The sequence below is a fragment of the Delphinapterus leucas genome, chromosome 3 (assembly GCF_059928025.1).
Source record: "Delphinapterus leucas isolate spDelLeu-1000000601 "Yukka" chromosome 3, BTC_Dleu_Yukka2, whole genome shotgun sequence".
Classification (NCBI taxonomy): Eukaryota; Metazoa; Chordata; class Mammalia; order Artiodactyla; family Monodontidae; genus Delphinapterus; species Delphinapterus leucas.
In genome coordinates this window covers 136,120,954-136,147,659 of record NC_143131.1, presented here as the reverse complement: position 1 = coordinate 136,147,659, position 26,706 = coordinate 136,120,954, and the positions used below count along the sequence as shown (strand labels likewise).

Below are 26,706 nucleotides of genomic sequence, written 5' to 3'. Positions count from 1 at the left end.
GGGTAAAGAGCGTTCAGCTGCTGACAGCCGGCGATGGGCTTACCCCATGAACAGTTCATAAGCGTGACTGCTCCCAGCAGAGCTGCTTGTGCAAGCCTGGTAGAGGGCTCAGTCCAGCAATGGAGGCAGCCGAGATTGCCTGCAAAATAAACATGCAGCTTCTTAATGGTCATTACTGTACATTGAATAGCTCCCCGACGGAGGCTGGGGCAAGGGAAGTGAGGACGGGGGAGGTCGTTTCCATTCCATGGCTTTATAAAGTCCCATTGAGATGGGAGCCGAGTCAGAGAGCTGGCCAGGGATGGTGACCTCCCAAAGCAGATCAGTGACATGTCTGGGGATGGAGGTCAGACAAAGGTCCAAAGACTTGCACCACTGCTACTCCTTCTGCAGAGCTCAGCTGGGAAAATGTACTGAGTGCAGGAACTCTTGGTATTCACAGGCTTCCTGTACTTGGCAGTTGCTGAAGTTGTTAAGTCACTTGAGGACAGGTGGTGCCAAGGTACCATCGCCTAATTCAGCATCTCTTTTGGGTTGAGGCCACAGACCATTGCTATACTGATTACAGAAGGGAAAAATCAATCTAGTACTAGGGTTGTTCAGTATTAGAAAAAAAAAAAAGACCAGAGGTGAACCCAATACCCATCAGGAATTTGAAGGAACTCTCAAGGAAAAGACGATTTTTCAACATGGCTCCATAGAGCAGAGCCAGGGCCAGTAAGTGGAGATCATGGCAAGATGACCCACGTTTGGAAAATTGACAGTTCAGTGGTCCAAAATGGAGTGGAATGCTTTGTGAAGTGACAAGTTCCTCACTTGAGGTGTCCAGACATGGAGTGGTTTACAAACTGTTCTGTGTAGCCTTAGGGTTCTCTTGAAGTTCAAGAAAGTCACAGCTGGTGTAGAAGTTAGCATTGAAGTTGGCCCTGAACAAAAATCATACTTGGTCAAAATTACTTTTGAGGGCTTCCCTGGTGGCACAGTGGTTAAGAATCTGCCTGCCAACGCAGGGGACATGGGTTTGAGCCCTGGTCCGGGAAGATCCCACATGCCGCAGAGCAGCTAAGCCCGTGAGCCACAACTACTGAGCCTGCGCTCTAGAGCCTGCGAGCCACAACTACAGAAGCTTGCGCACCTAGAGCCCATGCTCCGCAACAAGAGAAGCCACTGCAGTGAGAAGCCCGCTCACCACAACTAGAGAAAGCGCACTCGCAGCAACAAAGACCCAACACAGCCAAAAATAAAATTTAAAAAAAAATACTTTTGGGCTTACCCTGGTGGCGCAGTGGGTGAGAGTCCGCCTGCCGATGCAGGGGACATGGGTTCGTGCCCCGGTCCAGGAAGATCCCACATGCCGCGGAGCGGCTGGGCCTGTGAGCCATGGCCGCTGAGCCTGCGCGTCCGGAGCCTGTGCTCCGCAACGGGAGAGGCCACAACAGTGAGAGGCCCGCATACCGCAAAAAAAAAAAACAAAAAAACAAACTTTTGAGAATCCTTTAAATTGTCCATAAAAAGCTATATATAAATATGATTTTATTTTTCACCTTGGACAGTTAAGGCTGGGTTGCCTCTGGAAACCATGTTGTTGAAAATGGGTCTTTACACACTGGAATCACTTTCAGTGGGGTGAGGTGCTTGAGGATTGGAGGGATCGCAGCTGTTCATCTCTCTCATCAGGGCACATGCTCAGTGAGTGGGTGGAATGCAAGAGGACCCACCTGCATTATTTAACTTAATGTACATTTCTGTGTACATGAGGTGTGGCACATATGGTTGAGTGTGCCAGTTTAAAATTAGATATGCTACTTATTTATGAATCTCACGGGATGAGGGCAGGGGTGAAATCTGGGCCCACCCATCTTTGCTATAATTTCAAAGACGCTTCCCATCTCTGTCTTACATATCAGAGGGTTTTTTCCCAGATGTATTGGGGTATAATTTGAATATAACAAAATTTATCCATTTTAGATGTACAATCTGATTCTGAATAATTGCATTTTTTTCATTGGGGTATAGTTGCTTTACAGTGTTGTGTTAGTTTCTGCTGTACAGTGAAGTATATCAGCTATATGTATACATACATCACCTCCTTTTTGGATTTCCCTCCCATTCAGGCCACCACAGAGCACTGAGTAGAGCTCCCTGCACTACACAACAGGCTCTATTTTACACATAGCAGCGTATATATGTTAATCCCAGTCTCTCAACTCATCCCATCCCCCCCTTCTCCCCTTGGTGTCCATACGCTTGTTCTCCAAGTCTGCGTCTCCACCTCTGCCCTGCAAACAGGCTCATCTGTACCACTTTTCTATATTCCACGCATATGCATTAATATACAATATTTGTTTTTCTCTTTCTTACTTACTTCACTCTGTATGACAGTCTTTAGATCCATCCACGTCTCAACAAATGACCCAAGTTCGTTCCTTTCTATGGCCGAGTAATATTCCATTGTATATATGTACCACATCTTCTTTATCCATTCCTCTGTTGATGGACATTGAGGTTGCTTCCATGACCTGGCTATTGTAAACAGTGCTGCAATGAACATTAGGGTGCATGTGTCTTTTTGAATTATGGTTTTCTCAGGGTATGTGTCCAGTAGTGGAATTGCTGGGTCATATGGTAGTTCTATATTTAGTTTTTTAAGGAACCTCCACACAGTTCTCTATAGTGGCTGTATCAATTTGCATTCCCACCAACAGTGCAAGAGGGTTCCCTTTTCTCCACACCCTCTCCAGCATTTGTTGTTCGTAGATTTTTTGGTGATGGCCATTCTGACCGGTGTGAGGTGATACCTCATTGTAGTTTTGATTTGCATTTCTCTAATAGTGATGTTGAGCATCTTTTCATGTGCCTCTTGGCCGTCTGTATGTCTTCTTTGGAGAGATGTCTATTTAGGTCTTCTGCCCATTTTTTGGTAATTGCATATTGTTCTGTAACCATCACCACCATCAAGATATAGAACATTGCTATCACCACCTAAACTTTCCTTGTGCCCAGGCCTCTTTACAGTCAATCCTTTCCTCTTAACCTTAGTCATTGGAAACCACTGATCTACTTTCTGTCTCTACAGTTTTCCCTTTTTTGAAATTGCATATAAATTGAATCATATGATGTCTAACAGTCTTTTGTGTTTGACTTCTTTTACTCAGCATGTCTTGAGATGCAGTCACATTGTTGTTTATCGATAGTTCCTTTTTACGGCTAACAGTCCACAGCATCAGCATATGACAACTTTTCTTTTTAGATTTTTTTTATTGAATTATAGTTGATTCACAATATCATGACTAACATCAGGTATATAGCACAGCAATTCAGTTATACATATATATATGTACATATGTGTGTGTGTGTATATATATTCTTCTGTAGATTCTCTTCCCTTGTGGGTATAGGTATACAAAATATAGAGTACAGTTCCCTGTGCTATAGAGTAGGTCCTTGTTGTTTATCTATTTTATATATAGTAGTGTGTATATGTTAATCCCAACCTCCTAACTTATCCCTCCCTCCACCCTGACAACTTTTTTATCTATTCACCTGTTGATGGACATTTCAGTGGTTTCCAGTTTTTTGACTATTATAAATAATGTTCCTATAAATATATACATTCAAGTCTTTGGATGAACATATGTTTTCTTTTTCATTTTTTAATTAATTTTTATTGGGCTATAGTTGATTTACAATGTTGTGTCAGTTTCTGCTGTACCTCAAAGTGAATCAGTCATACATATACATATACATATATCTATTCTATTTTAGATTCTATTCCCATATAGGTCATTACAGAGTATTGAGTAGAATTCCCTGTGCTATACAGTAGGTTCTTATTAGTTATCTATATTTTTAATGGCTGAAACATTTATATTAACATATTTCCATACAAATAACCCAAAGAAACTTTAGTATTAGTTGTTTGTTTTTTTATACAGCAGCTTCTTATTAGTTATCAATTTTATACACGTCAGTGTATACATGTCAATCCCAATCGCCCAATTCAGCACACCACCATCCCCACCTCACCGTGGTTTTCCCTCCTTGGTGTCCATACATTTGTTCTCTACATCTGTGTCTCAACTTCTGCCCTGCGAACTGGTTCATCTGTACCATTTTTCTAGATTCCACATACATGCGTTAATATACGATATTTCTTTTTCTCATTCTGACTTACTTCACGCTGCATGACAGTCTTTAGATCCATCCACGTCTCAACAAATGACTCAGTTTCGTTCCTTTTTATGGCTAATATTCCATTGTATATATGTACCACATCTTCTTTATCCATTCGGCTGTCGATGGGCATTTAGGTTGCTTCCATGACCTGGCTATTGTAAATAGTGCTGCAATGAACATTGGGGTGCATGTGTCTTTTTGAATTACGGTTTTCTCTGGGTATATGCCCAGTAGTGGGATTGCTAGATCATATGGTAATTCTATTTTTAGTTTTTTAAGGAACCTCCATACTGTTCTCCATAGTGGATGTATCAATTTACATTCCCACCAACAGTGCAAGAAGGTTTCCTTTTTCCACACCCTCTCCAGCAGTTGTTGTTTGTAGATTTTCCGATGATGCCCATTCTAACTGGTGTGAGGTGATACCTCATTGTAGTTTTGATTTGCATTTCTCTAATGATTAGTGATGTTGAGCAGCTTTTCATGTGCTTCTTGGCCATCTGTATGTCTTCTTTGGAGAAATGTCTATTTAGGTCTTCTGCCCATTTTTGGATTGGGTTGTTTGTTTCCTTAATATTGAGCTGCATGAGCTGTTTATACATTTTGGAGATTAATCCTTTGTCCGTGGATTCATTTGCAAATATTTTCTCCCAATCTGAGGGTTGTCTTTTTGTCTTGTTTATGCTTTCCTTTGCTGTGCAAAAGCTTTGAAGTTTCATTAGGTCCCATTTGTTTATTTTTGTTTTTATTTCCATTACTCTAGGAGGTGGATCAAAAAAGATCTTGCTGTGATTTATGTCAAAGAGTGTTCTTCCTATGTTTTCCTCTAAGAGTTTGATAGTGCCCAGCCTTACATTTAGGTCTCTAATCCATTTTGAGTTTATTTTTGTGTATGGTGTTAGGGAGTGCTCTAATTTCATTCTTTTACATGTAGATGTTCAGTTTTTACAGCACCATTATTGAAGAGACTGTCTTTTCTCCATTGTATATATTTGTCTCCTTTGTCATAGATTAGTTGACCATAGGTGCGTGGGTTTATCTCTGGGATGTCTATCTTGTTCCATTGATCTATGTTTCTGCTTTTGTGCCAGTACCATATTGTCTTGATTACTGTAGCTTTGTAGTATAGTCTGAAGTCAGGGACTCTGATTCCTCCAGCTCCCTTTTTTTCCCCTCAAGACTGCTTTGGCTACTCGGGGTCTTTTTATCTCCATACAAATTTTAAAATGGTTTGTTCTAGTTGTGTAAAAAATGCTATTGGTAATTTGATAAGGATTGCATTGAATCTGTAGATTGGTTTGGGTAGTATAGTCATTTTCACAATATTGATTCTTCCAATCCAAGAACATGGTATATCTCTCCATCTGTTGGTATCATCTTTAATTTCTTTCATCAGTGTCTTATAGTTTTCTGCATACAGGTCTTTTGTCCCCCTAGGTAGGTTTATTCCTAGGTATTTTATTCTCTCTTTGCAATGGTAAATGGGAGTGTTTCCATAATTTCTCTTTTAGATTTTCATCACTAGTGTATATGAATGCAAGAGATTTCTGTGCATTAATTTTGTATCCTGCAACTTTACCAAATTCATTGATTAACTCTGGGAGTTTTCTGGTGGCATTTTTAGGATTGTCTATGTATAGTATCATGTCATCTGCAAACAGTGACAGTTTTACTTCTTCTTTTCCAATTTGTATTCCTTTTATTTCTTTTTCTTCTCTGACTGCTGTGGCAGGGACTTCTAAAACTATGTAGAATAATAGTGGTGAGAGTTGACATCCTTGTCTCATTCCTGATCTTAGAGGAAATGCTTTCAGTTTTTCACCATTGAGAATGATGTTTGCTGTGGGTGTGTTGTATATGGCCTTTATTATGTTGAGGTAGGTTCCCTCTATGCCCACTTTCTGGAGAGCTTTTATCATAAATGGGTGTTGAATTTTGTCAAACGCTTTTTCTGCATCTCTTGAGATGATCATCTGGTTTTTATTCTTCAATTTGTTTATATGGTGTATCACATTGATTGATTTGCGTATATTGAAGACTCCTTGCATCCCTGGGATAAATCCCACTTGATCATGGTGTATGATCCTTTCAATGTGTTGTTGGATGCTGTTTGCTAGTATTTTATTGAGGATTTTTGCATCTATATTCATCAGTGATATTGGTCGGTAATTTTCTTTTTTTGTAGTACCTTTGTCTGGTTTTGGTATCAGGGTGATGGTGGCATCACAGAATGAGTTTGGGAGTGTTCCTTCCTGTGCAATTTTTTGGAAGAGTTTGAGAAGGATGGGTGTTAGCTCTTCTCTAAATGTATGATAGAATTCAACTGTGAAGCCATCTGGTCCTGGACTTTCGTTTGTTGGAAGATTTTTTATTTTATTTTATTTATTTATTTATTTATTTATTTATTTTTGGCTGTGTTGGGTCTTTGTTTCTGTGCGAGGGCTTTCTCTAGTTGCGGCGAGCGGGGGCCACTCTTCATCGCGGTGTGCGGGCCTCTCACTGTCGCGGCCTCTCTTGTTGCGGAGCACAGGCTCCAGACGCGCAGGCTCAGCAGTTATGGCTTATGGGCCCCGTTGCTCCATGATATGTGGGATCTTCCCAGACCAGGGCTCAAACCCGTGTGCCCCGCATTGGCAGACAGATTCTTAACCACTGCGCCACCAGGGAAGCCCCTGTTTGTTGGAAGATTTTTAATCACAATTTCAGTTTCATTACTTGTGATTGGTCTGTTCATATTTTCTATTTTTTCCTGGTTCAGTCTTGAAAGGTTCTACCTTTCTAAGAATTTGTTCATTTCTTCCAGGTTCTCCATTTTATTGGCGTAGTGTTCCTTGTAGTAGTCTATTAGGATGCTTCGTACTTCTGCAGTGTCTGTTGTAACTTCTCCTTTTTCATTTCTAATTTTATAGATTTGAGTCCTCTCCCTCTTGATGAGTCTGGCTAATGGTTTATCAATTTTGCTTATCTTCTCTAAGAACAAGCTTTTAGTTTTATTGATCTTTGCTATTGTTTTCTTTGTTTCTATTTCATTTATTTCTGCTCTGATGTTTATGATTTCTTTCCTTCTGCTAACCTTGGGTTTTGTTGGTTCTTCTTTCTCTAGTTCCTTTAGGTGTAAGGTTAGATTGTTTACTTGAGATTTTTCTTGTTTCTTGAGGTAACCTTGTATAGCTATAAACTTCCCTCTTAGAACTGCTTTTGCTGCATCCCATAGGTTTTGGTTCATCATGTTTTCATTGTCATATGTCTCTAGGTATTTTTTGATTTCCTCTTTGATTTCTTCAGTGATCTCTTGGTTATTTAGAAACGTATTGTTTAGCCTCCATGTGTTTGTGTTTTTTCCTTTTTTTTCCCTGTAATTCCTTTCTAATCTCATAGTGTTGTGGTCAAAAAACGTGCTTGATATGATTTCAATTTTCTTAAATTTACTGAGGCTTGATTTGTGACCCGAGATGTGGTCTGTCCTGGAGAATGTTCCATGCACACTTGAGAAGAAAGTGTAATCTGCTGGTTTTGGATGGAATGTCCTATAAATATCAATTAAATCTTTCTCATCTACTGTGTCATTTAAAGCTTCTGTTTCCTTATTTATTTTCATTTTGGATGATCTATCCATTGGTGTAAGTGAGGTGTTAACATCCCCCACTATTATTTTGTTACTGTCGATTTCCTCTTTTACAGCTGTTAGCAGTGGCCTTATGTATTGAGGTGCTCCTTTGTCGGGTGCATATATATTTCTAATTGTTATATCTTCTTCTAGGGTTGATCCCTTGATCATTATGTAGTGTCCTTCCTTGTCTCTTGTAACATTCTTTATTTAAAGTCTAGTTTATCTGATATGAGTATTCCTACTCCAGCTTTGTTTTGATTTCCATTTGCATGGAATATGTTTTTCCATCCCCTCACTTTCAGTCTGTATGTGTCCCCGGGTCTGAAGTGGGTCTCTTGTAGACAGCATATATATGGGTCTTGTTTTTGTATCCATTCAGCAAGCCTGTGTCTTTTGGTTGGAGCATTTAATCCATTCACGTTTAACGTATTATCGATATGTATGTTCCTGTGACCATTTTCTTAATTGTTTTGGGTTTGTTTTTTTAGGTCCTTTTCTTCTTTTGTGTTTCCCACTTAGAGAAGTTCCTTTAGCATTTCTTGTAGAGCTGGTTTGGTGGTGCTGAATTCTCTTAGCTTTTGCTTGTCTGTAAAGCTTTTGATTTCTCCATTGAATCTGAATGAGATCCTTGCCGGGTAGATTAATCTTGGTTGTAAGTTCTTCCCTTTCATCACTTTAAGTATATCATGCCACTCCCTTCTGGTTTGTAGAGTTTTTGCTGAGAAATCAGCTGTTAACCTTATGGGAGTTCCCTTGTATGTTATTTTTCGTTTTTCCCTTGCTGCTTTTAATAATTTTTCTTTGTCTTTAACTTTTGCCAATTCGATTACTATGTGTCTCAGCGTGTTTCTCCTTGGGTTTATCCTGTATGGGACTCACTGCACTTCCTGGACTTGGGTGGCTATTTCTTTTCCCATGTTAGGGAAGTTTTCGACTATAATCTCTGCAGATATTTTCTCTGGTCCTTTCTCTCTCTCTTCTCCTTTTGGGACTGCTATAATGCGAATGTTGTTGCATTTAATGTTGTCCCAGAGGTCTCTTAGGCTGTCTTCATTTCTTTTCATTCTTTTTTCTTATTATCTTCCACAGCAGTAAATTCCACCATTCTGTCTTCCAGGTCACTTATCCGTTCTTCTGCCTCAGTTATTCTGCTATTGATTCCTTCTAGTGTAGTATTCATTTCAGTTATTGTATTGTTCATCTCTGTTTGTTTGTTCTTTAATTCTTCTAGGTCTTTGTTAAACATTTCTTGCATCTTCTCAATCTTTGCCTCCATTCTTTTTCTGAGGTCCTGGATTATCTTCACTATCATTATTCTGAATTCTTTTTCAGGAAGGTTGCCTTTCTCCACTTCATTTAGTTGTTTTTCTGGGGTTTTATCTTGTTCCTTCATCTGATACATAGCCCTCTGCCTTTTCATCTTGTCTGTCTTTCTGTGAATGTGGTTTTTGTTCCATAGGTTGCAGGATTGTAGTTCTTCTTGCTCCTGCTGTCTGCCCTCTGGTGGATGAGGCTGTCTGAGAGGCTTAATGGGAGGGACTGGTGGTGGGTAGAGTGGACTGTTGCTCTGGTGGGAAGAGCTCAGTAAAACTTTAATCCACTTGACTGTTGATGTGTGGGGCTGGGTTCCCTCCCTGTTGAGTGTTTGGCCTGATGCAACCCAACACTGGAGCCTACCTGGGCTCTTTGGTGAGGCTAATGACAGACTCTGGGAGGGCTCACATCAAGGAGTACTTCTCAGAAGTTCTGCTGCCAGTGTCCTTGTCCCCACAGTGAGCCACAGTCCCCACCCACCTCTGCAGGAGACCCTCCAACACTAGCAGGTAGGTCTGGTTCAGTCTCCCCTGGGATCAGTCCTCCTTTCCCTAGGTCCCTATGCGCACACTACTTTGTGTGTGGCCTCCAAGAGTGGAGTCTCTCTTTCCCCGAGTCCTGTCAAAGTACTGCAATCAATTCCCACTAGGCTTCAAAGTCTGATTCTGTAGGATTTCCTCCTCCTGTTGCAGACCCCCAGGTTTGGAAGCCTGATGTGGGGCTCAGAACCTTCACTCCATTGGGTGGTCTTCTGTGGTATAAGTGTTCTCCAGTCTGTGAGTCACCCACCCACCAGTTATGGGATTTGATTTTACTGTGATTGCACCCCTCCTACCATCTCATTGTGGCTTCTCCTTTGTCTTTGGATGTGGGTATCATTTTTGGTGAGTTCCAATGTCTTCCTGTCGATGATTGTCCAGCAGCTAGTTGTGATTCTGGTGTTCTCGCAAGAGGGAGTGAGAGCACATCCTTCTACTCCGCCATCTTGGTTCCTCTCTCAGTTATCTATTTTATACATAGCAGAGTCTATATGTCAATCCCAATCTCCCAATTTATCCCTCCCTCACCTTCCCCCCCTTGGTAAATATAAGTTTCTTTTCTATATCTGTGACTCTATTTCTGTTTTGTAAATAGTTTCATTTGTACCATTTTTTATATTCCATGTATAAGTGATATTGTATGATATTTGTCTTTCTCTGACTAATTCATTTAGTATGACAGTCTCTAGGTCCATCCATGTCACTGCAAAAGGCATTATTACATTCTTTTTTATGGCTGAGTAATATTCCTTTGTATATATGTACCACATCTTCTTTATCCATTCCTCCATCAATGGATATTTAGGCTGTTTCCATGTCCTGGCTATTGTAAATAATGCTGCTGTGAACATTGGGGTACATGTATCTTTTCAAATTATGGTTTTCTCCAGATATATGCCCAGAAGTGGGATTGCTGGATCATATGGTAGCCCTATTTTTAGTTTTTTAAGGAACCTCCATACTGTTCTCCATAGTGGCTGTTTCCAGTTTTTGACTATTATGAACAATGTTACTATAAATATACATATTCAAGTCTTTGGATGAATACATGTTTTCTTTTCTGTTGGGTAAATACAAGTCTTTGGATGAACACATATTTTCTTTTCTGTTGGGTAAATACTAGTTTTCTGAAATGGGATTGTATGGTTTTATGGCAAGTATCTGTTTAACTTTACAAGAAACTGCCAAACTCTTTCAAGCCAACTGTCTATTTTGCACTCATATTGGCACTGTATGAGAGTCCCACTTATTCCAAATTCTTCCCAACGCTTGATATTGTCACTCTTTTTAATTTTAGCCAACTTAATGTGTATGTGTAAGTGCTTTCAATCTTCATTCCTCTGATACTTAATGGTATCAAGCACATTTACATGTGCTTACTGGCCATTCATTTTATCTTCTTTTGTGAAGTATCTGTTCAAATATTTTGTAGACTTTCTAAATTAGGTTGCTTCTCTTGTTATAATTGAGTTTTTTATTCTTGATACACCACTTTGTCAGATATGTGTTTTGCAAACATTTCCTGTAAGAGGATAGCTTGCCTTTTGGTTTTCTCTATGTCTTTTAAAATACAAAAGGTGTTACCCTTGATATCATCTAATTTATGAATTAATTTCTTTTATAGTTGATGCTTTTGGAGTCTGAAGAAATTTTTACTTGACTCAAGGTCATAATATTTTCTCCTCCTTTCTCTAGTGGAATTTTGTTGCTGTTGTTTCAGCTCTTACATTTTGGTATACAATTCATTTCAAATTAATTTTCATGTATAGTGTAAAGTAATAGTCAAGGTTTACTTTTTTGCACACAGATATCCAATTATTCCAACATCAGTGGTCAAAGAGACTAGCCTTTCCCCATTGAATTACCTTGGTGTCTTTGTCAAAATCAGTTGACCACATGAGTCTATATCTAGGTTCTCTTTTCAATTCCATTTATCTAGCTGTCTCTATTTATGCCAATACTTCACTGTCTTAATTACTTTATGTTTACAGTAAGTCTTGAATTCAGGCAGCATAAGTCCTTCAAACTTGATATTCTTTTTCAAGATTGTTTTATTTATTCCAGGACTTTTGCACTTCCACATAAATTTTTTAAATTAACTTGAAGAAATTAGTTTCTTCAAAAATATCTGGTTATGATTTTGATTGTGATCTCATTGAATCTATAGATCAACTTGGGGAAAATTCCATCCTAACAATATTGTCTTCCAATCTATGAACACAGTATAGCTCTCCATTAATTTAGATATTCTTTAATTTGTCTCAGCAGTGTTTTGCTGTTATCAGTGTACAGGTCTTATACATCTTTCATTAGATTTGTTCTTCATATTTTTATGGCATTATAAATAGGTTTGTTATTTTAATGCTATTTTTCAGTTGTTCATTGATAATGAACAGAAATACAATTGACTTTTGCATATTGACTTTGTACTCTGCAACCTTTTAAGGCACCTATTAATTCTACTGCCTTTCAGGATTTTCTATATGTATACTACATGTTGTATGCAAATAAAGATATTTTTATATCTTGCTTTTACATCTGTATGACTTTTAGTTATTTTTCTTGCCTTATTGACCTACATAGTTCTACAAATACAATATTGAATAAAAGTTGTGAGAGTGGATATCCTTGCTTTGTTTCTGTTCTTAGGGGAAAGCATTCAGTCTTTCACCATTGAGTATGACATTAGTTGTAAGGTTTGTATAGATATCCTTATTGGGTTGAGGAAGATCCTATCTATGCCTAGTTTTCTGAGAGTTTTTATCATAAATGCAAGTTGAATTTCATCAAATAATTTTTTCTGCTTCTACTAAAATTATCACATGTGTTTTCTCCTTTATTCCATTAATATGGGGAGTCAAACTGATTTTATATGTTAAATCCAACCTTTGTTTCATAGAATAAATCCTAAATGGTTGTAATACACTGCCCTTTTTATACGTTACTGGATTTTATTTACAAACATTTTGTTAAGGATTTTTAACTTATGTTCATGAAGAAAATTGGTATGTAGTTTCCTTTTCTTGTGATGTGTTCACCTAGTAATACTGGACTTTTAAAATAATTTGAAAATAATTCCCTTTTCTTCTGTTTCTAAAGAAGATTGTATCAGATTGTTCTTATTTTTCCTTAAATGTTAGAATCCACCAGTGCACCCATCTGTGCCTGGTTCTTCTTTGTAAGGAGATTTTTATTTTAATTCAACTTTTTAATTGACCTAAGGTTATTCATTTTTTCCTGTTTCTTCTTGTGTCCATTTTAATTATTTATGTCTTTCAAAGGATTGGCTCACTTTTAGTGGTTAAACTTATCATCATAAAGTAGTACATGACATTCCGTTACTATCCTTTCATGTCTGTAAGATGTGCAGTGCTTAGTGATATTCATATTTTGTGTATTGTATCTTCTTCAGCAATCAAATAGGGTATATTAATTTTATTGACCTTTTCAAAACTGACCTTCTGGTTTTATTTTTTCCTGTTTTGTGACCAGTTTTTATTTTATTGATTTCTAGACTTATCTTTATTGTCTTCCTCATTCTGTTACCTTGGCTTTAATTTGGTCTTTTTCTTAAGGTAGAAACCTAGATCCTTGATTTTTAAATTTTTTTTCCTTTTTAAATTATCATTTAGTTTGAAATAATTTTGATTTCTTCTTTAGCACACGGATTATTTAGAAGTACATTATTTAATTTCCAAATAATTGAGACTTTCATGAATACCTTATTCATATTGATTTTTAACTTAATTCCATTTTGGTCAGAGAATATACTTTGTATGATTTCAGACTTTTAAGACTTATTGAGATTTGTTTTACAACCTAACATATTCTGGTGTGCACATACCCTTGAAAAGAATGTGTATGCTAGCAGTTGTTAGGTATAGTTCTATAAATGTCAGTCAGATAAATGTGATAATAGTGTTCAGATCTTCTATGTCTTTACTAATTTTTTGTCTATCTTTGCCAGTTGCTGAAAGAAAGTTTTTAAATCTCTAACTATAATTGTGGAATTGTCTATTTTCCTATTTAACTATGTAAAAGCTTTAAAATCCTGTAATTTCATTTATTCTCCTACTTACATCTTTATGCTGTTCTTATATTTATGACATCTACTTACATAAAAATCCCAGAAGGCAATGCTGTTGTTTTTTCTCTATACAGGCACATGTATTGTAAACAAATTAAGAAGAAAAAGGCCAAAAAAATAGTCTTTTATACATTTACATAGATATTCACCACTTCTGATGCTTTCATTCCTTTCTGGGGATTTGAGTTTCCATCTTGTATCTTTTTGCTTTAGCCTGAAGTTCCTTTAGTGTTTCTTATAGTGCAGCTCTGGTAGCAACAAGTTTTCGTAGTTTTCTTTTATCTGAAAATGTCTGTTTTGCTTTATTCATGAAGAATTATTTTTGCTGCTTATATAATTCTGTTGACATTTTAAAAACTCTTTGAGGATGTTTTAATCTTTTCTGGCCTTTAATCAAATCATCATTCCTTTATATGTAATGTGTCATTTTTCTCTGATTTCTTTCAAGATTTGCTCTTTTCCTTGGCTTTTCATAGTCACTGACACATGTATGTGTCTCTGGCCTTTTTCATATTTATTCTTCTTGTGGTTTATTGAGCATCTTGAATTTGTAAATTTATGTCTTGTATCAAATTCAGGAAGCTTTAGGTCACTACTTATTTACATATTTTTTATACTCTATTATCTCATTTTTGTCCCCCTGGAGTTTCAATAAAATATATGTTAAACTCTTTTATATTATCTAGCAAGCCTCTGAGGCTCTACTCATCTTCTTTCTGTTCTTTACATTGGACAATTTCTATTCATCTATCTTAAGATTCACTTTTTCCTCTATCATTTCCATCTTCAGTTAAATCCATCCAGTGAATATTTTATTGCAGATATTTTATTTTTGTTATAGAACATTAATTTTGTGCATTTTTACTGTTCCCGTACCTGTGCTGAGATGTTTACTCTTTTTACCCATTGCAAGCATATTTTCTTTTATATCATTGAAGGTAGATATAATAACTGTTGAATTTCATGTCTGCTAATTCTAAAATCTGGGTCATCTTGGTTTCATCTTAGCTGACGGTCTCTTCCTTTGAGAACTGGTCACATGTTGCTGGGTCATATACATTGAATATCCTGGACATTTTGAATGTTAAGCATGGAGACTCTGGATCGTATTATTTTTCTACAAGATATAGCTTCTTTTCTTTCAGTAGGCATTTAACTTTGTTGGAGGTAGACTACAAACTTTTCTTCTTGGGAAGCAGCTTCTATCTCAATTCAGATATTTTTGTTTGTTTTTAGTTGATCTTCTTGGATCTGTTCCATGTATGCATAGTTCAGAGGTTAGTCAGAGATGCGGAAAGACAGAACTTAAGGATCCCCTCTCTGGCTCTTTGCCTTCTGGAGTTATTCCTCTTTCTTTCTATAGAGAGTATGATTTCCCCAAGACTTAGTCCTCTGGTTACCAATGCCACAAAAACAGATGTGTTTTTTCCCACTAGCACCCCCATCAACTGCACACGTCTCTCCAACACAACCTCCTCCACTTCTACATCTTATCTTTTCAGTACTAAAATTATCTCCATTGATAGAGAACCTTGTTAACACATAAATTTTTTACTTGTCTCAGGCTCTCCTAAGGTTAGATTTACCAAAACTCCATTCCTTAAGTACTCCTCTATCACTTACACCTTCTTCTTTATTTTTGATCTACTTCTCATTTGAGTGCCTTCTCTAGTGTTTATTTGTTATCCACATCCTACCATCTAAATCCTAACTCATGTCCCACCATGAAACCATCATCCATTCTATTCCAAGTTAACATCGAATCCTTCAAGTAAGGTTTCCCTAGAATTTCAGTGGTTACATCACTTATAGCGTCTTAGATTATTATTAACCTTTTGAAGTAAAGGTGGTTTTTTCCCTCATAATTGGCTTAAACTCCATGGCCACAAGAAATATGTCTTATATAGTTATTTTTTATCCTCCACAATAATTAAGGGCGGACAGACCAAGATCAAATCTAGATTCTGCTATGTATTTACTATATATTTCTGAGAAGTTACTTAACTCTATAACTTCAGCATCCTAATATTTTAAATTTACTTAATAATACCTGACTTATGAGGCTACTTTAGGATAAATAAAATTATTTCCCTAGCACACTCTCCTATTCTTTATGAGTGTTTTATACCTTCTTTTTCCTCAAACTCCCAACACCTTCTGCTGCTTCTTCACTTTCAAGCCAATGAATTTTTGCTTCTTATTGCACTGAGAAAACTGTGAACTCAGTAGCCATAAGAAGGAAACTTCCACACATTTCCACCAACCAATCTACCTCCCCACCTACCTCTGTGCCCATTTTCTCTATTTTTCTTCTTGTTAAATGTCAATGCTCTGACCTAAGACAATTCCTTCACTTTTGTATTTGAAGTCTTGTACTTGTGTACTTTTCTACTTACGGACATTGTTTCTGCAATTACTCCCTCTCTCCTAGGTCTTCAGTTTTCCACCTCTACTCAATCATTCCCATCAACATGCCAACATGCTATAACAACTCCCCTCCTTAAAACAAAAAACTTCTCCTGATTTACATACTTTCCATTGTCCTACTCCCTAACACTTGTCTGGGCTCACTCTCTCATTCCCTTGCCACCCATTTTCTGCTACATCAATATAATCAGGCTCTTGTATCTATCATTCAATGAGAACATTTCTTGTTAAGAGCTCCATAATGGCAAATCCAATGCCTATTATCACTCTTTATTCTTTATTTTCTTCACTGCCTTCCAGGACTCTGTTCTCCCTTGGTTTTCCTCCTACTTTATTAGCCACTCTTTTTCAGTTTCCCAGTATTCATTTCTTAGGACACTTCTCTGCACCTGCTGTCTAGATGATCTCATATTATCCCCTGGCTTTAAATACTATCTACACATTGATGACTTGAAAATGTATATCTCCAACTTAGATCTCTCCCCCAGATTCCAGATTCAAATACCAAGCTCTCGACAGGTCATCTCCACTTGGATAATTACTGATAATCTCAAAACTACATATCCAAAACTGAACTCCTGGCCTCATCTCCCAAGCCAGTTCTTTCCATAGTCTTCCCATCTCGATATATAATTACTCCATCTTTTCAGCTGCTTATGACAAATACTACTCTCTGGTCCTTGACTTCTCTTTCTCTTTTACCTCACATTCAGTACATCAGGAAATCCTTTGGGCTCTTCTAAGTATATCTATAATCTGACCATCTGTCATCTCCATCCCTAAGTCACTGATCTAAACCATGATAATCTCTCAAGTGGCAATATTATTTCAGTAAACCCCAAACTGCACTTCCTAGTTCTATTCTTTGCTCCAGCTACACTGATCTCCTTTTGCTCAAAAATGCAAGCATGCTTCTGCTTTGGGGCATTACACTGGTTTTTCTCTTCCTGGAATTATCCTCTCTAAGATATCCCAATGGATTTACTCCCTTACTTCCAGTCTCTGTGTAAATGTCACTTTGTCCTAGAGGACTTTCCTGATCTTGCTGCATAAAATAGCAACCACACCCCCATAACCTAGTTCCCCTACCCTGCTTTATTTTGCTTCATAGCACTTACCACTGTCTGAACTATTACATAGTTGTTTCACACACACAATACACACACACACACCCACACACACAGGGACAGGGATTTTGTTTTGCTTTGTTTTGTTTTTACTGCTATAGTCCCAGCACCTAAAACTATGCCTGACATACAACAAGCATCCAATAATTGTTATTGGATGGATGGATGAATAATATTGATACAGACCGAAGTCTTATCACAGTACCTGGAGTATAGTAAGCACTTAATAAATCATAAGTTTTATTATCAGGCACTTGATAAATATGTGTTGAATGAATGATTGAGTTTGTTCAAAAGTAGCAAAAAGAACTTTATCTATAATGAGCTATAATCATGATCTGCCTCTTGATCTTGTGTCTCCCCTCCTGATCACTTCACCAGATTCCCCATCCAGATGCTGTGTGCCCAGGGCTCAGAAAGCCATTGCATCCCGCTCATGAAAGACACTTTTAGTGTAACCTTCCCCAAGTCAAACACTTGCAAAGATATCAGGAGCAGCTACCTGCTCACTTGTCAGAAAGCAACCCCTGTGCAAAGCCAAACTCACCCACAGAGGATCAACCCGGATGTGGCCATTATGACAGAAGGCTGGGTCAGGAACACATGGCTGCTCTGAACTTAAACATTAGAAACATTTTTTAAACATATTTATTGGAGTATAATTGCTTTACAAAGATGTGTTAGTTTCTGCTTTATACGAACCCTCTTGCGTCTCCTTCCCATCCTCCCGATCACACCCCTCTAGGTGGTCACAAAGCACTGAGCTGATCTCCCTGTGCTCTGCAGCTGCTTCGCACTAGCTATCTATTTTACATTTGGTAGTGTATATATGTCCATGCCGCTCTCTCACTTCGTCCCAGCTTACCATTCCCCTACCCATGTCCTCAAGTCCATTCTCTACGTCTGCATCTTTGTTCCTGTCCTGCCCATAGGTTGTTCAGAACCACTTTTTTCTTTTTTTTAAGATTCCATATATATGTGTAAGCATACGGTATTTGTTTTTCTCTTTCTGACGTACTGTACTCTGTATGACAGACTCTAGGTCCATCCACCTCACTACAAGTAACTCAATTTCATTTCTTTTTATGGCTGAGTAATATTCAGTTGTATATATTGCCACATCCTCTTTATACGTTCATCTGTCGATGGACACTTAGGTTGCTTCCACGTCCTGGTTATTGTCAATAGAGCTGCACTGAACATTGTGGTACATGACTCTTTTTGAATTATGGTTTTCTCAGGGTATATTCGCAGTAGTGGGATTGCTGGGTCGTATGGTAGTTCTATTTTTAGTTTTTTAAGGAACCTCCATACAGTTCTCCATAGTGGCTGTATCAACTTACATTCCCACCAACAGTGCAAGAGGGTTCCCTTTTCTCCATACGCTCTCCAGCATTTATTGTTTTTAGATTTTTTGATGATGCCCATTCTGACTGGTGTGAGGTGATACCTCACTGTAATTTTGATTTGCATTTCTCTAATGATTAGTGATGTTGAGCATCCTTTCATGTGTTTGTTGGCATTCTGTATATCTTCTTTGGAGAAATGTCTCTTTAGGCCTTCTGCCCATTTTTGGATGGAGTTGTTTGTTTTTTTGATATTGAGCTGCATGAGCTGCTTGTATATTTTGGAGATTAATCTTTTTGTCAGTTGCTTCATTTGCAAATATTTTCTCCCATTCTGGGGGTTGTCTTTTCGGTTTGTATATGGTTTCCTTTGGTGTGCAAAGGTTTGAAGTTTCATTAGGTTCCATTTGTTTATTTTTGTTTTTATTTCCATTTCTCTAGGAGGTGGGTCAAAAAGGATCTTGCTGTGATTTATGTCATGATTTAGAGTATTATGCTGTGATTTAGAGTATTCTGCCTATGTTTTCCTCTAAGAGTTTTATAGTGTCCAGTGTTACATTTAGGTCACTAATCCATTTTGCGTTTATTTTTGTGTATGGTGTTAGGGAGTGTTCTAATTTCATTCTTTTACATGTAGCTGTCCAGTTTTCCCAGCACCACTTATTGAAGAGGCTGTATTTTCTCCATTGTATATTCTTGCCTCCTTTATCAAAAATAAGGTGACCATAGGTGCATGGTTTTATCTCTTGGCTTTCTATCCTGTTTCATTGACCTATATTTCTGTTTCTGTGGCAGTACCATACTGTCTTGATTACTGTAGCTTTGTAGTATAGTCTGCAGTCCAGGAGCCTGATTCCTCCAGCTCCGTTTTTCTTTCTCAAGATTGCTTTGGCTCTTTGGGGTCTGTTGTGTTTCCATACAAATTGTGAAATTTTTGGTTCTAGTTCTGTAAAAAAATGCCATTGGTAGTTTGACAGGGATTGCATTGAATATGTAGATTGCTTTGGGTAGTAGAGTCATTTTCACAATGTTGATTCTTCCAATCCAAGAACATGGTGTATCTCTCCATCTGTTTGTATCATCTTTAATTACTTTCATCAGTGTCTTATAGTTTTCTGCATACAAGTCTTTTTTCTCCTTAGGTAGGTTTATTCCTAGGTATTTTATTATTTTTGTTGCAGTGGTAACTGGGAGTGTTTCCTTAATTTCTCTTTCAGATTTTTCATCATTAGTGTATAGGGATGCAAGAGATTTCTGTGCATTAAGTTTGTATCCTGCTACTTTACCAAATTCATTCATTAGCTCTAGTAGTTTTCTGGTAGCATCTTTAGGATTCTCTATGTATAGTATCATGTCATCTGCAAACAGTGACAACTTCTTATTTTCTGATTTGGATTACTGTTCTTTCTTTTTCTTCTCTGATTGAGGTGGCTAAAGCTTCCAAAACTACGTTGAATAACAGAGGTGAGAGTGGACAACCTTGTCTTGTTCCTGATCTTAGAGGAAATTGTTTCAGTTTTTCACCATTGAGAATGATATTGGCTGTGGGTTTGTCATATATGGCCTTTATTATATTGAGGTAAATTCCCTCTATGCCTACTTTCTGGAGGGTTTTTATCATAAATCGGTGTTGAATTTTGTTGAAAGGTTTTTCTGCCTCAATTTAGATGATCATGTGATTTTTCTCCTTCAGTTTGTTAATATGGTGTATCACATTGTTTGTTTTGCATATATTGAAGAATCCTTGCATTCCTGGGATAAAGCCTACTTGATCATGGTGTATGATCTGTTTAATGTGCTGTTGGATTCTGTTTGCTAGTATTTTGTTGAGGATTTTTTCATCTATGTTCATCAGTGATATTGGCCTGTAGTTTTCTTTCTTTGTGACGTCTTTATCTGATTTTGGTATCAGGTTGACAGTGGCCTAGTAGAATGAGTTAGGGAGTTTTTCTCCCTCTGCTATATTTTGGAAGAGTTTGAGAAGGATACATGTTAGCTTGTCTCTAAATGTTTGACAGAATTCACCTGTGAAGCCATCTGGTCCTGGGCTTTTGTTTGCTGGGAGAATTTTAATCACAGTCTCACTTTCAGTGCTTGTGATTGGTCTGTTTATATTTTCTGTTTCTTCCTGGTTCAGTCCCGGATGGTTGTGCTTTTCTAAGAATTTGTCTGTTTCTTCCAGGTTGTCCATTTTATTGGCATCTACTTGCTTGTAGTAATCTCTCATGATCCTTTTTATTTCTGCAGTATCAGTTGTTACTTCTCCTTTTTCATTTCTAATGCTACTGATTTGAGTCTTCTCCCTCTTTTTCTTGATTAGTCTGGCTAATGGTTTATCAATTTTGTTTATCTCCTCAAAGAACCAGCTTTTAGTTTTATTGATCTTTGCTATCATTTCCTTAATTTCTTTTTCGTTTATTTCTGATCTGATCTTTATAATTTCCTTCCTTCTGCTAATTTTAGGGGGGTTTTGTAATTCATTCTCTAGTTGCTTTAGATGTCAGGTTGGGTTGTTTATTTGAGATGTTTCTTGTTTCTTAAGGTAGGATTTTATTACTATAAACTTTCATCTTAGAACTGATTTTGCTGCATCCCATAGGTTTTGGGTCGTCATGTTTTCATTGTCATTTGTTTCTAAGTATTTTTTGTTTTCCTCTTTCATTTCTTCAGTGATCTCTTCATTATTTAGTAGTGTATTGTTTAGCCTCCATGTATTTGTATTTTTTACAGACTTTTTCCTGTAATTGATATCTAGTCTCATAGTGTTGTGGTCAGAAAAGATACTTGATAAGATTTCAGTTTTATTAAATTTACCAAGGCTTGATTTGTGACCCAAGATATGATCTATCCTGGAGAATGTTCCATGAGCAGTTGAGAAGAAACTGTATTCTGTTGTTTTTGGATGGAATGTCCTGTAAATATCAATTAAGTCCATCTTGTTTAATGTATCATTTAAAGCTTGTGTTTTCTTTTTTTTTTTTTCAGTTTGGATGATGTGTCCATTGGTGAAAGTGAGGTGTTAAAGTTCCCTACTATGAATTTGTTACTGTCAGTTTCCCCTTTTATGGCTATTAGTGAGGTGCTCCTGTGTTGGGTGCATAAATATTTACAATTGTTATATCTTCTTCTTGGATTGATCCCTTGATCTTCATGTAGTGTCCCTCTTTGTCTCTTGTAATAGTCTTTATTTTAAGGTCCATTTTGTCTGATATGAGAATTGCTACTCCAGCTTTCTTCTGATTTCCCTTTGCATGGAATACCTTTTTCCATCCTCTCACTTTCAGTCTGTATGTGTCCCTGGGTCTGACGTGGGTCTCTTGTAGACAGCGTATATACGGGTCTTGTTTTTGGATCTATTCAGTCAGTCTATGTCTTTTGGTCGGAGCATTTAATCCATTTACATTTAAGGTAGTTATCAATATGTATGTTCCTATTACCATTTTCCTAATTGTTTTGGGTTTGTTATTGTAGGTCTTTTCCTTCTCTTTTGTTTCTTGCCTAGAGAAGTTCCTTTAGCATTTGTTGTAAAGCTGATTTAGTGGTTCTGAATTCTCTTAGCTTTTGCTTGTCTGTAAAGGGTTTAATTTCTCCATCAAATCTGAATGAGATCCTTGCTGGGTAGAGTCATCTTGGTTATAGGTTTTCCTCTTTCATCACTTTAAATATGTCCTGCCACTTCCACCTGGCTTGCAGAGTTTCTGATGAAAGATCAGCTGTTAACCTTATGGGGAATCCGTTGTATATTATTTGTTGCTTTTCCCTTGCTGCTTTTAATATTTTTTCTTTGTATTTAATTTTTGATAGTTTGATTAATATGTGTCTTGGCATGTTTCTCCTTGGATTTATGTGTATGGGACTGTCTGTGCTTCCTGCACTTGACTATTTCCTTTCCCATATTAGGGAAGTTTTCAACTATAATCTCTTCAAATATTTTCTCAGTTCCTTTCTTTTTCTCTTCTTCTTTTGGGACCCCTATAATTCGAATGTTGGTGCATTTCCTGTTGCCCCAGAGGTCTCTGAGACTGTCCTCATTTCTTTTCTTTATTTTTCTTTATTCTATTCTGTGGTAGTTATTTCCCCTATTTTATCTTCCAGGTCACTTATCCATTATTCTGCCTCAGTTATTCTGCTATTGGTTCCTTGTAGAGAATTCTTAATTTCATTTATTGTGTTGTTCATCATTGTTTGTTTGCTTTAGTTCTTCTAGGTCCTTGTTAAACATTTCTTGTATTTTCTCCATTCTATTTCCAAGATTTTGGATCATCTTTACTATATTACTCTGAATTCTTTTTCAGGTAAACTGCCCTATTTCCCATTCATTTGTTTGGTATGGTGGGTTTTTACCTTGCTCCTTCATCTGCTGTGTATTTCTCTGTCTTCTCATTTTGCTTAACTTACTGTGTTTGGTGTCTCCTTTTCACAGGCTGCAGGTTCATAGTTCCCATAGTTTTTGGTGTCTGCCCCCAGTGGGTAAGGTTGTTTCAGTGGGTTGTGTAGGCTTCCTGGTGGAGCTGCCTGTGTTCTGGTGGATGAGGCTGGATCTTGCCTTTCTGGTAGGCAGGACCACGTCCAGTGGCGTATTTTGGTGTATCTGTGACCTTATTATGATTTTAGGCAGCCTCTCTACTAACGAGTGGGGTTGTGTTCTTTTCTTGCAAGTTGTTTGGCATAGTGTGTCCAGCACTGTAGCTTGCTGGTCATTGAGTGGAGCTGGGTCTTAGCATTGAGATGGAGATCTCTGGGAGAGTTTCGCCCTTTGATATTACGTGGAGCCGGAACGTCTCTGGTGGACCAATGTCCTGAACTCGGCTCTCCCACCTCAGAGGCACAGGCCCGACACCCGGCCAGAGCAGCAAGACCCTGTCAGTCACATGGCTCAAAGGAAAAGCAAGGGAAAAAGAATGAAAGGAAAAAAGAAAATAAATTTATTAAAATAAAAAATAAATTATTAAAAATTTAAAAATTTTTTAAAGTAATGAAAAAAATAAGAAAGAAGAGAGCAACCAAACCAAAAAACAAATCCACCAATGATCACAACTGCTAAAACTATACTAAAAAAATGAAAAAAACGGGCAGACAGAACCCAAGGACAAATGGTAAAAGCAAAGCTCTACAGACAAAATCACCCAAAGAAGCATACACATACACACTCACAAAAAGAGAAAAAGGAAAATATATATTTTTTTTTTTAAAAAAAGGAAAAGAGCAAGCAAATCTACCATTGACAATAAACTCTAAATACTAAACTAAGAGAAACATAAGACCAGAAACAAATTAGATGCAGAAAGCAAACCTCAAGTCTACAGTTGCTCCCAAAGTCCACCGCCTCAGTTTTGGGATGATTCATTGTCTATTCATGTATTCCACAGATGCAGGGTACATCATGTTGATTGTGGAGATTTAATCCACTGCTCCTGAGGCTGCTGGGAGAGATTTCCCTTTCTCTTCTTTGTTTGCACAGCTCCTGGGGTTCAGCTTTGTATTTGGACCTGCCTCAGTGTGTAGGTCGCCTGAGGGCATCTGTCCTTCTCTCAGACAGGACAGGGTTAAAGGAGCCGCTGATTCGGGGGCTCGGGCTTACTCAGGCCGTGGGGAGGGAGGGGTACAGAATGCAGGGCGAGCCTGCAGTGGCAGAGGCCGGCGTGACGTTGCACCATCCTGAGGCGTGTCGTGCGTTCTACCGGGGGAGTTGTCCCTGGATCCCGGGACCCTAGCCGTGGCGGAGTGCACAGGCTATGGGAGGGGAGGTGTGGATAGTGACCTGTGCTTGCACATAGGCTTCTTGGTGGCTGCAGCAGCAGCCTTAGCATTTCATGCCCATCTCTGGGGTCCATGCTGATAGCTGCGGCTCGCAAGTGTCTCTGTAGCTCATTTAGGTGGTGCTCTGAATCCCCTGTGCTCGCGCACCCCGAAACAGTGGCCTCTTGCCTCTTAGGCAGTTCCAGACTTTTTCCCGAACTCCTTCCCGGCTAGCTGTGGTGCAGTAGCCCCCTTAAGGCTGTGTTCACACAGCCAACCCCAGTCCTTTCCCTGAATTTGATTGACCTGGCTGATTTTGAGAATGCCCTCAGGTCCAACCAACTGGTCTAACCAATTGACCAGGCGACGGGTCATATAGTAGAAACATGGTGCTGGAGGTTAGAGGGGTAAAGTTTTCACAAAAGGAAGGATAATTGAAGAAATACCCTGGGAAGTGTCTAGAACACATAAGGGAGAATAGAATGCAAATTCAGAGGAGCCACTATGGGCAACATACACAGGCAGAAGAAAGATTCCATGTGGGCTCAGTCATCTAATTCAATAATGAAAAAATATTGATTTATCCCAGCAGCTCATTCAGACTTAAGCATATGCAACAGCTGTGCACGCTGTATGTAGCATGTGTCATTACAGCTCCTGTCAGGCAAGAAGAGAGCGCATTAGGAAGCCAAAGAAATAATTTTCGTTCTTGTTGTGGGGTCTTGGGTTTATGACTTAATCTTTATTCGCCTCAGGTTCCTCATCTATAAAATGGGAACAGTAGTATTTCCCCAGGCAGGGTAAGAATGAAATGAGATAGTGGGGCAGCACAGGGGTCAGGAGAACAGACTTGAGTCTGAGAGGCAAAGTCAAGGCTAGCCCTGCTGTTCGCCAGCTCTGGGCCCCTGTGCAAACTCACCTTCTTGGACCTGCATGCTCTGTGTCTCTAAAACAGACAGGTATACCCATCATGGGTTTTGTCAGCATGAAATGATTTATAGAAACTCTGTGCATTGGGCCTAGCAGTGTGAGGGCTTAAAATTGTGCTTCTTAAAAACTGTGTTTAAGTGATGGTGGTTTGAAAAATGTAAAGTATCTACAGGGGTGCACTGTGATTTATTTTTACATTATTATTGTCACCACTACTATCATCGCATCACCACTGATTCAAGAAAGCACAGTAGAAACAAGGATAAACATAGTTTCACAGGATGGTCTTATCCTTCCTTCTTCAGCAGACTCTTCCTTGCTACCAAGATAAAAATGCTTTGACTTGACAGACAAGGCCGTTCGTTCTCCGATCTCTGTGTTTCCAACCTCATCTTTCCCTCCCTCCCTCCCTCCCTCCCTCCCTCCCTCCCTCCCTCCCTCTCTCTCTCTCTCTCTCTCTCTCTCTCTCTCTCTCTCTCTCTCTCTGTCTCTCCCTTCCCCCTCCCTCTCCCCCCACTCCTGTTCTGCTGCTTCCCCTGCTACACTTCGTCACGCAGGTTCACAGGCTGTGGGCCCGTGACACACTCTGTACTTAAAACTCTGTGCCTTCATTCTTGCCACTTTCATCTCTTGGAAAGACACTTTGACCAACCTCTATCCATTGAAATTGTTATTTCAAGTTCAATAATACCTCCTTCTAGGCCGTTACTGCAGCCACTACTATTGTCACCTTTTGAACAATTGTTCACTCCTTCAAATTTTGCGTGTCTCTCTACTCCTAGTTAACCGTTATTTTACTTAGATGTTCTATGAAGTTGTTCACGTGACCCAACACCCCACCTTATTAAAGTTCCCTTTAAGGCAGGACTGTGTCATGATGGCCTTTGTAGTCCCTGTCGGCTAGCACAGTGGCTGAAGTGTATGGGTGGAACACTAGAGCTGTTGGAAGGGAGGGAGGGAAGGAGGGCAGGAAGACAGGAGGAATAGTGCTGTAACCTGGCCTCTGTGGACATCAATCTGTGATCACAATAAGTATTAGCACTGTGTTCTAAGCACCCCAGCTGCCCAGCCCTGCAAGAATATCTGGAAATGGACAAAAAACATCTTCTTCTAAGCCTCCAAGGGGTCGTTACTATTTCCATGCTGTCAGACCATAGAATCCCAGAAAATCTGCAGCCTTAAGCGACCTAATAATAATTATTTCAGTACCTTCATATTACAGGTGAAAAAACTGAGGCCCAGAGAGATTTAACCTCCAGCCCCCAGAGGCATTAAACAAACAAGAGGCAGAGCTAGGCTAGGATCAGGGGCCATCTGTGACTGCTGTGTCCAGACCAGCCCTTCATCAGCTCCTACCTGCCATTCCCAGGTTTTGCTTGATTGTCACTTTCCTGGACTTGACCCCTGATCT

At 38.6% G+C, this 26,706-nt stretch overlaps 1 long non-coding RNA gene across 1 annotated transcript in view; it reads left to right on the top strand.

The window, feature by feature from the left end:
• LOC149749717 (uncharacterized) overlaps positions 1–25,691 on the top strand; it is a 207,998-nt gene extending 182,307 nt beyond the window's left edge. Inside the window, exon 5 of the long non-coding RNA XR_016392844.1 lies at positions 2–25,691. This is a non-coding gene — a long non-coding RNA (uncharacterized LOC149749717). The remainder of the gene's footprint in view (position 1) is intronic.
• The last annotated feature ends 1,015 nt before the right edge of the window (positions 25,692–26,706 follow it).